Here is a 16,882-nt window from a genome sequence, read left to right on the forward strand (position 1 = left end):
CATGAATGAAGAAAAAAATATCATGGAGCATTATCTTACAAAGCGCAACCATGAGATAGCTGATAACTATTTAAATGAAGCAGCAATTAGCCTCTTGGAAACAGCAAATTATGGAAACGTGCGAGCGTGGCAAAAAGGGCTTTGTATCCACTTTTAATAGAACAATGCTATAGGTTACCTTTTATAGCTAGAGAATGTGTTCTTATGTATGTTAGTAACTTACAGAGCTTATAGGAGATTTAGCTTTGCAAACCTGTGCCACTCATTACCCCCAATAGTTGGAGAAACCTTACACCTATTATATTCTCATTCGTTGCGATAATAACCTGCTATGAACACAAAAGCTAATAGCCTTGGTATAAATTATAACACAGGGAATACTTCATCATGCACTCCGGAAGTGCGCATTAACCTAGCTTGAAGAACCAAATACAAAACCACTGACCCGAATAACATTCGTTCTCATTCAGTGAGAATATATGTAAAGATGAGAAATATATCTTTATTAAGCTATACCTGAGAGACATAATTAACACGTTCCTGCTCATATGATAATATAATGGCGGGAAAACTTCAGCAATAGTACGTTTGCATTCATAGTCATTAACTTCGATTATACTAAAAAAGAGCTGATCTTTTACATAACACTCCTAACTAAGCAATTTGAGTTTGCTGCTGTGTTATTTTAGGAAGTATTTTTAGGATAAGATCGTCTTTTTTTCATGAGTGAGAGATAAAGTGAAAAACAATATAATAATTACGTGAAGTTTAAAACGCGATTATTGGGGAAGAACAAATCGTAAACGGAAATTTAGTGAAGTAGAAAATGGTACAACAGGCATTTACGTTTCCACGCATAAAATTTGATCTGGAATTCAAAGGATAATAACTACCGAGTACCTGAAATTGAATCGAAAAAATTAATAAAAGAAATACGTATGCGAAGCATTTTTAATATGAAAGAAGCTAGGGTTAATGGGGTAAAAATAACCCAAAAACAGTTAAGCAATATCTTTAAAAATTTCGACGTTTGTGCATAAAGGTATGGTATTTGGAGGAGGCAACCGACAGCTGAGGTCATTTGCGCCATGAGGGAAGGGTGTGGAAGGAAGGGTGGAGAGAAACCCGGCGTCGGCGTCAGCCTGCTCTTAACGAAAGGCGCCAAGGGGACCACGGCTTAACGTCCCATCCGACGGACGGAGTGTTGCGCTTGAAATGTCCTCCACACAACATTCAAGCAGGGATCGGGCAGTCTCTGAAATTTCTCTGCCACTGCCGGGATTTGAACCCGAGCCCGCCGGGTGGGAAGCCAACACTCTAGCCACCACACCAACCCGATCCCCGTTTGTGCATAAACCTATGCATCATAGCAAAATTAACAATATTTCCAGTATTTCATGGTTACACTACTACTTTGAGCAGCATTATGTGCTGATTAAGATCAAGTGTAAGTAAGCGGTTTTTCTGCAAATAGCTTTACGTTTCCCTTGCGCATTGCCAACTCGCCTTCTTACTTAATCCAAGAAATTCTTGAAGCACTACACGAAGTTTTTACATTAAAAAATCACATCATCTGCTGGAGGGTTAAGGTAGGTTAAATTACAGTCCCTGCTTCCTCCGCTCTGTTAATGTGCAGCCCCTGAAGATGCTGTCGACCCGAGAGACAAGAGGGGAGCCACCATTATCACTTGCTCCCACGTCTGCTCATTTTCCCATGGAGACCGGCTCGTGAAGAGAGCAAATGACAATGAGACAAAGCCGAAGGAACGCTGGGAAATGGTGTGGATGTATATACTCTCCTTTGTTTTTCCCCTCCGAGTTTGGGCAGGAGCCCATCGCGGTTGCTCCTTTGGAATGCCGGTGAAATTAAATGAGAAAATATTGACATAGCATTGTGCGAGCCGCAGTCGAGAATAGAGGAAGGTTCACCGCTCTCTGTTTGTTCCCAAGTTAATGGGAAGAGGAAGAGACCAGCATCGTGACGCAGTTTTCAAGAAATTAAGACCTTTTTATGGTCATTGTGCTCGACTTTGACAGGCTTCGAAAATTCCTAAGGCCACTTGCATCCTTTCACTGCGACAGCGGCAAGAGTATAGATGTTTTAGTCGCGCTTATGGTAGCTGACGCACATATTTGTATTGTGTCATAGTGCATGGGCAAGGATAGAGGTGAAACTAAATTGCTTCCCTTTATAATTATTTGTCATTTTTTGACAAAGTGAGGGTATGAATGAAGTAAAAGCACTATATTTATATAAAATGATTCCATAGCATAATGAAACAGTAAAAAATAGTTTTGAGAGTACCCTGGTAATTTTCCGCTGTTCAACACATAAAGTGGGCCAATTGACAAAAATTTGGCAAGAATGAACAGTTTGGTTCAATGGTATTTTCGTCTTTACTGGTACAAAATGAATCATTCAGTTGGAGTTAAAAAGTGCTAATTTAACCGTCACAATTATTACATTATATGAATAACAATTTTTACCTCAAGGGACCTCTTTTCCGGGCGGTTACTCTTCGATGAATCCTTTCAACATACAATATCTTAAATCCGACACCTATTCTATCCGAGGACAAAGACAGAAATCCTCTGATCATATCTGACCAAGGGAAAAATGTCTCCGCCATACCGATTGTATCATCTCTTTGACCCCCAACGCCGCATCTTTCTGATACACTTCGCACGCCTCGTCTTCTGACCTTAATTCCAGACTCTCGTTGCCCAAGACCCGCATTTAAATCTCTCCCATTGATCACAGTTGGCCGGTGGCGCGCTTGACAATGAAACGGTGGCGGTCGCTAGAGTAGAAGGTCCTTGTCTCCACATGCCGGTCTTATAAAGTTGTTTCGCTTGTCAAGCCCGCTCTTTTGAAATCCTCGCGGGAGATGGGTTATCGCTCTCATCGATATGCCGCGCGCAGTACCAGTTTGATGCGAGCACCTTCCAGCCATGCTCACCTTACGATCTTCACCTTGGAGAACGTGTGAGGTAGATAGATTAATACCTTCCAGGATATTTTGGGTGCCATTCAAATACTGAATGCATTCATGCGAATGGGCTAATTAGCAAAAGTAATTTTATCGGTAGAATAATATAATAATAATACCCCACGGTCAGGGTGTGTATGGATTGGAATTCACCTACGATCGAGGTAATTACCCTAGATGAGGGTATATTGTAAATTTTTACAATTTTATCACAGCATTCTATTTTTTTAATGACCAAAACATGAAAGGGGATTACATGTGGGCTCATTCACAGTCATCAGGACTTTCATTCCACTCATTCAAACTAGAAAAAGTCTTTAATAAATGCCTTTTGCCTCTCTGAAATTTTTTTCGCATAATCCACTGGCTTTTATGTCTCGCTATAACATTTAACGGGATGATTCCATTAAGGGCTATTTTGACCCTGAAAGTTATAATGGTCCGCTGTTTACTAATAGTCAGTAGGTATTTATTTGAGTTACACGTGTCCACATAACTACTTAGAATCGGATATTTTATGATATACCTGGGGGGTCTCTCTTAAATTCATGTAATCAAAGGGCCTAGTCCCGGGGAAATTCTACTATTGATGTTCTATTGCACTGAAAACAGTGTCCTTTGCAAATGACTAAATATTTCCTCGGTCTTACCGAAAAACCTTTATCAGGAATAATACCCTGGTAATTTACCATTTCGATAAAGTCGGCCAATTGTCAAAAACTTATAATAATATTTAATCAATAAACAAAGTCTAAATAAAAAAATAAAATTCAATATGTATTTATCTGAGTTATAAATGTCGGCAATACTACAAAGTAATGGAGGCTTCAGGACATGCGTGGGGCTCTCTTCTAAAGGCCGTTTTACACCGTACACGGAATTGCGCAGTATGACGTACGTGCGTAGGCGTAATCAAAATTGCGTCGTGTAAAGCGGTGAATTGCTAGAACACATGCGAGAATGCGTGGATGCGAGACGGCAAAATAGCCCGTGTTATAATTTCGCTCATGCATACGCGCAATTCCACGCCATTTTAGAAATTAATGCAGCTCTAACCAGCGCAATTCCGTGCCCCGTGTAAAACGGCCTTAAAATCTAGTAATGAAGAAGTCGAGTCACGAATATATCGTACTATTGATGTGCCACTGCGTTGAAAACAGTGTTCTATGCAAAGGACTAGATATTTCCCCCGCACGAGCAATGAGAACAGAAGCGTAGAAGAAGGGAAGAGGAGGAAGGGTGGCCTATTATGCTCGCGTGAGTGTGACCTAGTGCGTGAGAGAGGGTGAAAGAAAGACCCCCGTGAGACGATCGTGCTCCGCAGCGGAGACAATGGGAACTCGGGAAAACAAAGAAGAGATGTCACGAGGAGAAATAGAGGATGAGCACTACGCCGAGGCAGTGAGTCAATGCTGGAAACGGCGGCTAGGATCTGCTTCTTCGTTTTGGGGTGAAATTTTAATAAACCGCATGCTTTATTGAGGTAGATATTGACGCAGTGAAAAATATAGCAGTTTTTTCAAAACTTAAGAGTTTTTGGTACTATATAAACTGTTAATAAAACATTTTTAACAAATAGATAGCAATTTTGAAGCCGTATAAAATGTGATTCTAAAAATTACTGATAAAAATTCTCCATTACTCCACAAATTTAGGTGCACAGTTACTGCATTAACTACTTTTCATTAAGGGGACCTATTATTATTAAACATATTATACCAGATAATGTTTGATTTACATACAGAATTTTGCGCCACCCTTCCTGTATCCCCTTTCTGAATTTATATTCCCCCATCACTTTCGAAAGGCTAAATCCCTTTTCTGCTCTCTATATATCCTAGTCTACTCCTGCCCTTTTCTTGCTATCCTTACTTCTTCCCTGATATGCTGTATTAAATAGCCCATCTCCGGTAAATACTCCATCAAAATCGACATTTTAAATTTATACCTCAAACAAATGGTAAAAGCACTCACATAAATACTTTAAGCTTGAAGCAAAAAAAAAACACTTAAAACTAAATTAACAGCCCACAATCGGAGAGAAGAATGCACATATTCCTCTTTGGTAAGCAATATTTTATGGTACCATAAAACTTATTGAGGTCGCATTAAAATCATTTGACATTTCGACTAGATGCATATATAGATCAGTTATACTGGAAGTTACGAATATCGAGATATATATTGCTCGTTTCATGAATTAAATATTTTGAAATCCATCCACTTTAATGGATTCTCTCGGCAACTTTCCAAATTTCAGGAGATTAGTTGGCCGAAATGGAAAGTTTTCGATGCCAAGGATACGAGTACCATAATATTTTACCCATTTAAAAATTAAATCCCACTGTTACTACGCAGTTTCAATCACTAGGTTTCCCTTAGCATAAAGTTTATTCCCCTTTTTACAAAATTACGATAATTAAAAAAAGGAATGTCCACATAACTCAGGATTTCGCTTAGGCCTCTTAAGGTAAAATTCCCGAGAACGATAACAATCGAAGCGGTCAGCGTGAAATTGGTTTTCCGCCGCTGATTCAACGCTCCGGAGGATAAAATTTCGGAATTATTTTATTCACCTCTGCGGAGGACGAGTCGCGAACTGCCGTGTTAGGCTCATATCTCTCGGAGGCCGGAAGTCGTAATTCCTCTTCTTTGGATCGCGATTCCGCGGCTGGAGAAAAAGAAGAAGCGGCTCTTCCCTTTTCGGACAGCTTCCGAAGCGCTTTCTCGCGGCAAACAAAAGGCCACGACAACGCGAGAGAGATAAGACGGGAACGCGATCATCTTTCTCGTCGCGGGAGAAAGAAAGAGAAAGCTTTCGGAGGCAAACACCGCTCGAGGTCCGACGGCAATTAAACATATAATAGCCCCCCGCCTCTATCCTCTCACTCGTCCCCTTAGACTCACTTAGAGAAACAACACCACCTGTGTGCACAGAATGAACATGAGTATTCCTCCCCACGAGGAATTTATTTCTGAGATTTCATGAGGCACCTCATGTTATGGGAACTTTATATTTGTCTTTAAAGTGCTTTCTAAATCAAAATTTAATTAGCTTGGCATATACCTCAGTAAAGTAGAATTACTTAACAACAATTAGGAATACATAAAAATGTAAGCATAATAATGTTTACGAGATGACAAAGGCCCGTCATATTATCAATCAGCGGGCCATAAGAAAATGTACCTATCTCTATTAACAAATGTATAATTTCGATAGGTAATCATTACACAAGTGTATCTTTCTGCATATTAAATTATAGTTTCATTATTTTATGTTCTCTAAAACTTAAGTAACACTACAAACTCGATGACTCGATGGTGTCGAAGTTCATCTGCGCCTGATTGATTAATTATTTTTTCCCACAAGCTTTAAAAAAATCAAGTATAGAATTCACATGTCACCAAAATATTTCTATGAATAAAAATTAATCGTAGTATAACAGTTAGAATACCAGAAACTTTGTAGCTACCTGACTTTCAGAACTGGACTTGATTTAAAAAAATGGAATGCTGCACACCCTAGCACCCTTGGTTAAGATAATACACGGATGGGTAGACTGAGTTCCTATAATTACCTATACTAGAGAATGATCTAAAATTTATCAATGAAAGGTCTTTCATTATGACTCGCCATTAACTCAAATCTATATGCGAGACATGATTTCTCTTACCTTTCCAAGCCCTTTCGAATCGAATATGATTCAGCATGTAACTAAAGATGGTATTTTACAAATACGAAGCTTAGTAAGGAAAAGTGATCCCAAAAAAATAGGAATAAAACTTTTTTTATGCAAATAAGAGGATTTAGAAGTCTCTGAAACTGTTGAAATAGTTGGAATGGTATCGATTTAAATTTTTGATTATGTATGAAGACATTAATTTATTACTTCTAAATCCAGAAAAATGCACTGAATTACCCGAAAATTCTCTAAATAGAGTATTCAGAAGCATCATCAGAAAGTCGATAAAAGGGATTTTGTTTCATGATCTATTTTATTCACTATTAATCAACATGTAGTTTCACCGCCGGCGAAACATGCAACAGTATAGAAACTTTTATATTGCTATCAACAGGGGAAATTAAACTCAACTTCCATGTTTGTAATCAAGAAGGACGATGATTAGAATCTTTCATCATCTCATACGTTGCGTCTAACCCAATTCCAAAGCCTCCACAGAGGTTTGGGGGGCAAAATTAAGCACTGAATTACATCGTTCAGTAGCCCTTTATAAGAAAAAAATGTGTAGATTTTTTTTATTTAGAAAATATACCGAAATCTTTATTTAATTATGATTACTGCCAACATACAACGATTATGTAATTCCTACATGGATATTAAAATGTGAGACAACCACTCCAGAGTCGAAATATCCACATAAGTAATAAGTTGACAACATGGTAGTGTTGGAGTAGCTGAGGGAGGAATGAAGAGCTGAGTCAAACCAATATTAGCATTGTTGACTAATGGTGATGACATAGTTGTGCCATGAAACAAACAAATTAATTAATTAAACTACAAGGTATTAAACTAAAAAGTGAATTTAAAAAAATGTTAATATATACCTAAATGTTTAATAAGCTACCACTGATATTTATATTTTCGTTCCAACCTTTTCATGCAATATTCAGGTTACTTATTTTCGAATTTCCATATGGAGGATGGCCTTGTTCACATTTCCACCGTCAGGAAAAATGAACGTGCTACAAAATAAGCATTTTATGAGTAACAGCTGATTTTATATGAGGCATACCCGCTTGAAACGCCTTTAAGCCTGGTCGAGCATGAAAATAACTGCTAATCATTGAATAAACATATATCCTTGAGTTTGTGACCTCTCATACCAAGAGTTTTCCACCATCAGCTTCCGGTAACTAAGAAAAACTCTCGAGTGAACTGCTGTGAGCCAGACAACTTCCGGAAAGTAATATAGTGAATATGCCAATGAATTATCGAGTGAAAGTCAATCGCCTGGCTTACAAATGATCGTAGAAAAGAGCTTCTGGTAACCGTTGGCTTATACATAGCGGCTTCATAATTTTAAGGATCACTTTCAAACTCATATTTTACTTCTGCAATGAGTATCTTTCAAATTTTTTTTCTTTTGCAAACAGGTATATATTTCCATATGGATACCGGTTGAGAATTTGACGAGCTTTTGTTATAAAATTAGAAAAATTAGGAGATTTTCTTTGAAGTAGGTTAAATCTTTTTCGCGATGTAAAATTTTATCAATCCAAAAAGTTAAACAGTCACTAAATGGAGGGCGAGGAAACAATGGTGATCTTAGAATAAACCGAAATTATTATCAGAAATACAACAGGTTAGAAAAAAATATTGGCATAAAACCTGTCATGATACCCACGCATCAGTTACAGCTCTTTAGGCAGATATTGAGATATCATTTCGGTGATGCGTTGGAATTCGATGGCACTAAAACTTACTAAATACAATCAAAACCTTTGAATCTCCTTACTCTTTTTTAACATAGCATTTTAAAAATGACGACAGAGCTTTCGAGTTTTGAAACATTAAATCCATTCGTTCACTGCAACAAAAACCCACAAAACAGTACAAACCAGGATATTCCGCGACGCAACTGAGGAATCTACTGCATCTTTTTGAAGACTAGATCCGAAAACTCTAGGGGAAATAAATACCATAGCTTCTAGAGAGGGGGGATCAGGTTGGTGAGGTGACTGGAGTGTTGGCTTCCCACCCCGTAGACTTGGGTTCAAATCTCGGCGGCGGCAGAGATTTTTCAGATTCTGCCCTATCTCTGCTTGAGTGATATGTAGAGAGCATTTCAAGCATAACTTTCTGTCCGTCGGATGGGACGTTAAGCCGTGGTCCTGTAGATGTCTTTCGCTTAGAGCAGGCTAATGCGGACGCCGGGTTTCTCTCGACACTTCCATCCCGATCCTTTCCTGATGGCGCAATTGACTTCAGCTTTCGGTCACCGCCTCCAAATACAATATCATACCTGTAGATAGGGTGTTTCGAAAGGAATCAGCAATACTGTAGGATATAGTAGGCGAGACAATTATAAGCATTTTTTGTCCATAACATGGGGTCGCAACTCTTTAGTTACTGAGCTAAGGCAACGGAAACATTTTTTGGGTGGACTTTGTAGTTACCATGAAAACGGTTTTTCTTGGGTACTAATACAGCCAAAAAAAAATAATCTTTAAGGGCAATAAATAATTTCGGTTGGATGAAAATGTGCCATTGTAATAGTATGAAACAACTGATCCCAAAACGGGTGGGATTGCGCAATCGAATCGTGGATAATCGCTCAAACGTCTCGTTTAATGAAGCTCAAATATAAATTGCTAAGGAGTAACTAAGGTGTCGCGACCCCTTAGTTTATGGACGAATAGATGCTTAAAATTGACTTCCCTACCACCTTTTTGAAGTATTCCAGATTCCTCATGAATCACCCTGTGTAAATATGTGAGAGGAATTTTATTGTACTTTTAAATTCAGAATCTTCCTAAGAAATCCTCAGTACCTTCAAATCGAGTGAAAATCTGAACCTTGCTTAGGTAACAACGGAGATTGACGGCTCATCGGTGCTAGCTCATTTAAAATCCGTGATTTTCCGATTATCTTTCTCCGGAGGTAACGACCATACACCAATTGGGTCTCGTTAGTCGACGGGAGCTAATCGCAACACGCGATTAGTCGGACGTCCACCCACTTAAAAGCGCTCAGTGCGTACGTGAGGAATGGACATGAGGAAACCAATAGCTTCCATATCGATTTCCTCTTCATTTAAATAAACGGAGGATGCAGACGTCCGAGGAACTCATATTCTATTATCATGATTACTTTGAAAAATTATCATAGAAATCAAATCAGAGAGCAACCTTGAACTGAAGTATACCTAAAACCAGTCTAGCCATTCATCAGCATTAAAATACAGAATTTCCACGCAGTTCCATTGTTGGTCAGGATAAAATCTGTGTAAATAGCCGAATTATAATCTGAATTGAGCCTCATAACTTGAAATTTTCAGTGATTGAGGAAAATTATGAATGATACCTCTAAGCTTACCAATAATATCAATTATTACAAATTTCAATGAATATTACACTTAACAAATGCAGGTAAAAAACGTCATAAACTAGACTGGGAAATTAAAAGAGGAAACAAATCAGGTTTTAAATTTTCTGTGTTTCTTAAACATCATCATCATAAGTCAACCATCCTAAGATATGTTTGACGCAGCTCTCCCATCCACTCTTCTGTACGATAGCCCTTTCATATTCCCTATGTTCCTTCCTTACCACCGGCCTAAAATGCATAAATGAGAACTAAAATTGATTCAGCGATTATTACCATTCTTTAATTCCTGCCTATGATAAAGGAGACAAGGGCAGTCAGTTTCTAAAAACATGCATGTTTGAATTTTTAAATGCTTTTTACCCAACTAAAATGATAGGAACAATATATAAGACACACAATTTTACGATCTCTTAGAGATCGAAAATGTAATTCCATAAGAAATATTTAAACTGTTAACTTATCCAAGATGCATAAAAACAATCTATTCGACTACACAAGTACCGATTTTCTAGGTAACCCTCAATTAAGTTGTCGTAAATATGGCGTTTAATAAAATATGACTTTAATGGCTGTCTATGAGGTCATGAAACAGGAATTAAATATGACAAAATTCCTTTGAGAAATAACTTCCTGCTTATACTAGAATACAACACATGAGTCCTAATAAAGTTAGCTTCGCGTAGATCGGCTATTTTATCCCTTATCATCGGTCCACTTCCATCCTTAACGTTGCTTGTTTCCCTTTGGAAATTCTATTTCTAAATGGAATTAAATCTTAAATATAAGAGATAAAATTGAAGTATCAACTAATGCAATATTGTGGCTGTCCGATAGAAGCACAGCAAAAATGGCGAGGAGGGGACGTGCGCATAAAGCTCCCGTCTAATGGAATGATACGTCCGTGCCTGGTTTCTACGCATATCCTAGGAGAACGTTGTGAAGGTCAGATACAATGCTAATTTCCTAGATCGCGGCAGAACTAATTTTAGCGTCATGTACAGCGATGACATCCTTTAAAGGTCATAACGCATAAGGATCGCAAATCACTACTCCTACTATGCAGCTACGATGATTAGAGTACCCGTCTTATAAACCAACGGTGAGCAGAATCTCAAGGTTTATTGAAGTTATATCATTGGATTGCGGGAGAACGTCGCAGGAAATCATACGGATTTGTGCATATAGATACTTGAAACACTATTACGTTTGTATATGGTAGCAACAAGAACAAAACTTACCGTGAAATCAACGGTATTTCAGCAAGAATTAGAGATGGATCCAGGATGGGGATAAGGGTGGGAGCCCAGGTTTTTGGGGCTCTCTTCTCCAGTATATATTTGAAAACTGAAGAAAAATTACCACCTCCTCTGGTGTACATTGAATACCACTTGAGAGGGACCAGGACAATAGAACTAGGGGAGGATTTTTAAAATTTGGAATTAAAGTTTATTTACCGTGCAAAGTTGCCAGTGTTTATTTAAGTATGGAAAAATTCCCCTCCATCACGCTCAGTTCTTTTGATTTTATCTCTCTGGATCCGCAACTAGCGAGAATAATATATTTTTTAAACGATTCATTTTCACAATGAGCCAGGAAATGAAATCAACGAATAATGTAAACGAAAAATACTATCGGTTCATTTATCTCAGCATGACTTTAATATCCCACAGTGTTTAGGTAGAGAGATTATTACCATCGATTAAAAAAAAAGGTAATCAAATATCTGCGCGCTGACTTGGGTCTCCATGGTGACAGCCTCCTCCTCCGCGACAATTTCCCCCTCGAGGCTCGACGTGATTGGTTCCCGGGAGAGCACACCACCGACCCATCCCACCCACTGCCGCTAATTCCAGCCTCACGCACGTCACGAAGCATCCCGACATCGGACATCGTCTTATCAACGCCCCTAGGACCCTCGCCGACGATCCCGCTGAAATCATCCCGAAACCCTCCCACACTTGTCGTCCCCTATGGACCCTGTGATCCAATATAGGGTATTTCAAAATTGGGGATGAGTCAATTCCAATAGGTTGGTTTCTTATAATTTTTTTATTGCCTAAATCGGAAGATTATTACTCCTGGAGTACGTATTTCACGCTTTTAGATTTTTAAATTACGATAACTATTTTCCGCGATTAAATGAAAATTGAAAATTTTCAAGCGCGCAAAAACGCGACGGCTAAGTACGAATGCTGGGAAAACTCCGTGTGACGTCGTTCTGGCTCACGCTGCCGCAGTGAGGTTACCTTTGGGCGAGGCTTTGAGCACCGATACGACGCAGGATGCTAGCAGGTAGCAGAGTACCCTGCTAGCAGGTAGCGTTTGACTTAAATAAGGATTATTAATACATTATCAAACGAAGAAAACTTTCCGACCTTAGCCAGTTTTAAAAGGTGATTATTAAGAGACGTTTCCCTGAGCTCTGTGTCTCATGCATACATTGGTAATTTCAGACGATGTAAAACTCCTATCTACTCGTATAGAAACTAGGTCCCTGTGACGTCACGTGGAGTGGCAACGCATGGGCGCCAATCTGGCCTTTTTCAAATGAGGTTAAAATTGACCATTGCCATTCGTCTAAACTGGGATTTCTAAAACCAAATAATTAGTATATTATGAATCCACTAATAGTGGGTAACGAATCGAAATCAATGCCTTTCGTTTTCTTTGATGAAGGAAACGACCCTATTGTTCTCAGGCACGGAATCGGAATCGAGAATCGATCGCCTAAAGTCTATTTCGAGTCCATCTATTCCAGAAAGATAAATATTTAGAAAATAGACAACAAACTTGGGGTAACAAGGCAGCCACATACTTGAACCATGGCTTACTGTACGTTATTAATTTAACAAATATTTGTCTGAAACAGTGAAAGTGTTTATTATTTTATTAAATCTTGTGGGTATATTACTATAATTCTGATTCACTATTTTTTTTAAATATACTGCTACAGCCACTATATTGTCTCTGTTATTTTATTCTATCCAATTTTTAAATTTTAATAACATCAATGCTACTGACAACTCAATATCCCGCCTGTTAGTATGGCTATAGAATAAATGGAATTGAAATCGATAATAGAGATTCGATTTGAAGGAATTGGTACTGACAAAAAGTGGAATCGACTCATCCCAATTCGAAATTGATTTCTCAAGGTTTTCAAAGTACGCATTACTTTTAGCTGGACAGCGTTTTTTTTTAGTTTTAAGCGAACGCTATCACCTTAAAACTTAATGGGTACACAGAGTATACATTTCGCAACACTTAACCTCTATTATTAATTCGCAAATTTAACCTCAGTATTTTTAAATGTACGACAAAGGTAGATGCTGAAAATGATCTCTATTTTCCATCAAGCCATGGAAATTTCAAGGTGATACTGTACATTATAAACAGATTATGTTTAACGTAAAAACTGGCCCAGCGTAAATGCTGCTTTATGTAAAGACTCCGTAGTATTTATTCCACTAGGCTTGGTTTGAATAATAAATAATAATAATAATTAAATATTATTATTAATGATAATTATAATGAAAAGCAAGTCTAAGTGTTTTGACTTTAACTAAAAGTAGTGAATATGAGCACCTTTCGTAATACGTAACACATCAAGTCTAAGGGCAAGTTCTTCTCATGCCTCGATCGGTTTTTTTGTAACAACTGTAAAACTACAAATTCAATTTTTTTTAAACTGAATAGGTGATCTAAAAAAGGCACATAAAGAAAAAAGATCTCGAGTCTTTCCCAAAGATAAAAATCGCGTATTTATCAGATCAGGGAAATTTGGTAGTGTGCGTAACAAGTTTTTTGTTAAAAAGTAGGAATTTTTATCATCATTGCTTTCTAACGCATAATGGAGGAAACACTTTATGCACGAATTAATAACACAACGAAGGTTTTTTATCTGCTTTACATTTTATGAATGATCGATGGTTATAATTCGAATGGGATAATAAAGAATAAATACTATAACATTATAAAGAAAACATAGACAAGAAAACGGAACAACCATGTAGGCCATATCTTGAGACAAGGTAGCCTGATGAAGGCAATCGTCGAGGGACAAGTAGATTACAGGAACAAAAAAGGAAGACCTCAAATGAAATGTATGGAACAGGTAAAGAAGGATGAGAAAGAGAAGAAATATGTAGGTGTGAAAAGATTATCTGATCGGAGAATAGAGTGGAGAGCTGCGTCAAACCAATTATAGGATTGTTGACCAGTGATGATTATGGTGATGAAATACTATTAAGCTACAAGCCTCAATATTTATTTTGGAGCAACAGCGCGCATATTCCCCGTTCGCAACAGCCACTGGGCTCTTTGGCAACCGGAGGCTTGAGATGACGACCGGGGGCAGAGCCTCCAGGCTCCGTCCACCATTGGCTCCGAGGAGATCACGTGACTGTGCCTTATCGTCACCTGTATCCCCTCCGTCCCACTCCTATCCCTCCCTAGCCTTTGGATATTGATGCTAATTGTCACATCGCTCGAAATGCATGTATATATCCGAGGTTGAAATGATCATCCGGCACTCCCACTACTGAATTCATCGGGCGTGAATACGACACGGTCGTGTTCCTCGTCAGCTAGAAAGACATTCAAGTGCGACGAAGGCTCGGTAAAGCCCGTGTTTCCTACGACCTCGACCGTCAACGAAAGAAGACGAAGAGAAGCAGCCGCGGCGGAAACTACGCATTCCTCTGGATTATATTTTGATCCTCTCGAATTTCGCAACATTAACCTGCAACAAGTACAGTGCAATTATCCTTCGACATTTTCGATCGCAGAGACTTCTTGGAAACCTCATCGGATGTGAAGGACACAGAGTGTGGCGGCAAGTCAAAGACAGTGGATGCCACAGGAAACCATTTCGTAAGCAGGACACGAAACCAAAGTTATGGTCAAGTTGAAAAACATGCATAGGCGCCGACAATCGACCACAGAGCAGTGACCTTGCAGTTCCGTTGTCATCAAAACGTTTATACAGGCATAAACGCAAAAAAACCTCGTTGAAATATTGATAAGGACGGAAGAAGAAGAAAAAAATTGTGTTCATTCAGTGAAAAAAAAAGCTTGCCAGTGCTTCTTCGCTAGTGCATAGTGTTTGTGTTTGACGCTACATTGAAAATTTTTGTACATTAAAGAAGAGAAATAACATTTATTTTTTTGTGCTACGATATCTTTGAAGAAAATTCAAGGAAAAAGTAAAAAGGGAGGAAAATCCGTTTTTGAATACAGAGAGAGATTTGGAATCACCACAGCATCCGTGAGTGTGTAAGTGAATCTATTGACGAGTCAACGTCTTCTCCTTAATATAGTACGGGCGTGTTCATTTCTTGCTCATTTGATAACATTGTATCCACAACTTGAATTTCCATTTCTGTCTCAGAGCAGCATTGGCAAAAAAACTGCACCGATCTTAGGAGTCAAAATTCTTCCTTTTGCTGAAACTAGCTTCCGGGCTGAAATATATCGGTTAGTATAATAATACTCAAATGTCTGAATTTTTACATCTGCTTATGATTCATTCGATAAAATAGTATCAAAATTGCATGAGGCTTGATAATTTTTCGTGGTACAAATTCAGATAAAATATCTCGCACTCTTCCGTATTTTATATATGCCTATTTTATGTATAGTATACTTGAGAATGTTAAGATTGTAATACCAAAGACAATGGGAATGCAGCGAAAATTAAAAGTTTAAATAGGTTATATGTCATGCATCAAACTCGAGATTGCACGAATGAATCATTGGTAGGAAGTCGAGATTGTAAGGGATATTTTTTTGGGACTTCCAAGCGGCAAGTGAAGTCCCACGAATATCTGCATTCACTACCGCAGGCCCTGCAGCAGCAGATATGAGTCACCGTAAAGTTCACTTGTCATGCATGGTGGAGTACACGAGCGAAATATATATTCGCGTCGCCCCGTGCTCATGTTCCGATAAGCCACTTCGTGTCCTCATGGCTGGCCCTCCCTACCCCCTTCAACTCGCCGCGCACATTCCTGCAGGAAAGGTCTTTTATTTTTTTATTTTTCGGGTGTCGGGAGACTCGCCTGAGAAACCAGATATGAGGACCCGTAACTCCTGCGGCTTTTCAAGTACACCCACAAGCTCCGCTCGTCCGACGATTACTGATTTCACCCACGAGGCCCTTCTCACGGCTGGAGACCAACATCCCGCACCCCTTCTTTTTTTCCCCTCTCCTCAACTTCACGCCCCAAAATATATCGTTCTTTTTCACTCCCTTTTCGGGGGTGACTTTTGCCTCCATTTCAACCTTCCTTCCGTCATCGCCGTGCCTGTCCTTAACACTTATCTGCTTCAAGATTCCACCATTGCATGTCATCTCTTTCTGAACTGCGGAGAAGCAGAGAGCAGAAGAAGAAAAAGTTAAATGGACAATCTTTTATCTAACAAGTTTACTGACTCGTTTGAAAAATGAAACTTAAATCGTTCTTTTTCACTCCCGTATCGGATAGGGGGTGACTTTTGCCTCCATTCCTTACATTTCAATCTTCCGTCCGTCATAGTCGCGTCTGTCCTTCACCCTTTTATCGGCTTAAAATCTACCATTACGTACTTTCTCGTTTCTGAATGGCGGAAAAACGGAGTACAGACCAGTAATAAGTTAACAATACAGTATTTCACTAAGCAAATTTGATAACTTTTTTTCAAAGAAGAAACTTTCATCCTTCTCTCTCGCAAAGAACCCTTCAACAGTCGAGAATAAAATAGAGGCGGGTAGTGTATCTAATAGTTTTAATAAGGCTTTATAGCACATGATCGTAGATAATCGCTTCGTGGACGATTCTCAGG

At 38.7% G+C, this 16,882-nt stretch overlaps 1 protein-coding gene across 3 annotated transcripts in view; it reads left to right on the top strand.

The window, feature by feature from the left end:
• Positions 1-16,882, top strand: part of LOC124155687 — a 98,609-nt gene that overhangs the window by 71,264 nt on the left and 10,463 nt on the right. The window contains exon 1 of one of the 3 annotated variants that reach the window (XM_046529716.1): positions 14,607-15,334. The exons of the other annotated variants lie outside the window; for them this stretch is intronic. The gene's annotated coding sequence lies outside the window, so the exon portion shown is untranslated. Of the gene's footprint in view, positions 1-14,606; positions 15,335-16,882 lie in introns of those variants that run through there. 3 annotated transcript variants of the gene reach the window in all.

Source organism: Ischnura elegans, chromosome 3, assembly GCF_921293095.1.
Source record: "Ischnura elegans chromosome 3, ioIscEleg1.1, whole genome shotgun sequence".
Classification (NCBI taxonomy): Eukaryota; Metazoa; Arthropoda; class Insecta; order Odonata; family Coenagrionidae; genus Ischnura; species Ischnura elegans.